At 30.3% G+C, this 1,602-nt stretch overlaps 1 long non-coding RNA gene across 1 annotated transcript; it reads right to left on the bottom strand.

Annotated features, from left to right (window-relative positions):
- Nucleotides 1-93: 93 nt before the first annotated feature.
- On the bottom strand, nt 94-1,247 carry LOC111710797 (uncharacterized). The gene is made up of 3 exons (XR_002767134.1): nt 1,091-1,247; nt 742-797; nt 94-177 (listed from the first exon to the last, which is right to left on the bottom strand). It is a non-coding gene; the product is annotated as an uncharacterized LOC111710797 (long non-coding RNA).
- Nucleotides 1,248-1,602: the final 355 nt, after the last annotated feature.

Raw genomic sequence — 1,602 nt, 5'->3', positions numbered from 1 at the left:
ATAATAATAATAATAATAATAATAATAATAATAATAATAAAAATAATAATTATAATAATATTATTAACAATAATAATAATAATAATAATAATAATAGTCCTACTGTTGTCTCGTATCATAAGATAAGGAAGTCCTGGTACATCTCTGAGTATAGATAGCAGAGTAGTGGAGAACCATCTGAACAGAAGTTGAAAGGTTTTATATAAAAAAAAATTTTAAAAAATAAGAATTACAAATTTTTCGGTAATTTTTTTATTTAATCCATTAGAAGAATACGCTTGCAATATATTTAATCCATTAGAAGAATACGCTTGCAATATATTTTGCGATCAACTAAAACTGAGATTTTCTAATTCCCGTGTCTTTGCAACTCAATGTCGTAGCCTTATTATATTTCAAACTATTGTTGTTTATGTTTGATTAAATGATGTTTAAAATATCCAAGGTTTAGACCGTCAGGTTGCAAAGATGTAGAATAAAAAAAAAAATTTGAGTTTGTGGCAAAAACTGAGTTCCTTTGTGGGAGGCATTACTGGTATCACTTTGTGATCTCGTGGCTCCTTTCGTTTTGATTTTTTTACGTAAAAGTATGAAATTTCTAAACATTTTGGTTACTTACATAATAGAAGTTTAAACATTTTTGTTGTTTTCAATACCAATTCAAAAAGAGTAGTTTTATTAAACAAGAATTTCGATCTAATGTGAAATATACTTCAATTATGTTTAGCTTTAAACCCTCACCTGTAGCTGTTAGACAGATCTAGTCCAGTTGGAACTGGTAACACATTTTGACTGATCTAAATTTAAGAAAATGTTAAAAAATGAAAACATATTTTTCGGGGCCTCACAGTATGAAAGTATTAAAAAATGTGCTTAAAAAATAGAAAATTTCAAAATAAAACAATTATGTCAATAGCTAGAAAACCCAGCCTTGTCTGGAGATTATTTTCCCGTTCAAACATTATAGTGGTTCTACCGAGTTACCCCATTAGAAATTAAAGGCAAATCGGCCATAGGGTTCATGATTTCAGACACACAAACACCCTGACAGACTTTATTAAAGAAATGAGAACCCTGATAATGATAATACCTTTGTCTGAAGTTCTCGTAGAGATTTAATTTTAGCGGAGAATGCAGCAGCCCTGGTCCCCATCTTAGCAACGATCTTGTATCAACGAACTAATATTCTTGTCAACGCATCTTGCAAAATAGATTATTTCTTTTTCAGAGAATTTTCCATTCTAATAAAATCTGAAAGAAATGCATATTTTGCTTGTAACCTTTTCAAAGATACTGTGATTGTATTTTCAAGTGGTTTTATAAAAAGAGAAGAAAGTCCGAATTAGAAAAGATACACTTTGCATATTTCTTTTATATCATGGTAGTGGAAGATATTGTCGTTTTGCTAGCTTTAGTTTGTAACAAGGCAAGAATAGTGTACCAGTAACAGGAATAGAGTGTACCAATCACAGACTACACAGACTGCTCTCGATACATGAATAGGCTGAGTAGTGGAAGATATTGTCGTTTTGCTAGCTTTAGTTTGTAACAAGGCAAGAATAGTGTACCAGTAACAGGAATAGAGTGTACCAATCACAGACT

The sequence above is a fragment of the Eurytemora carolleeae genome, unplaced genomic scaffold, assembly GCF_000591075.1.
Source record: "Eurytemora carolleeae unplaced genomic scaffold, Eaff_2.0 scaffold1065, whole genome shotgun sequence".
Taxonomy (NCBI): Eukaryota; Metazoa; Arthropoda; class Copepoda; order Calanoida; family Temoridae; genus Eurytemora; species Eurytemora carolleeae.
The sequence above is the reverse complement of the archived record's forward strand: the minus strand, read 5'-3'. Positions and strand labels throughout refer to the sequence as shown.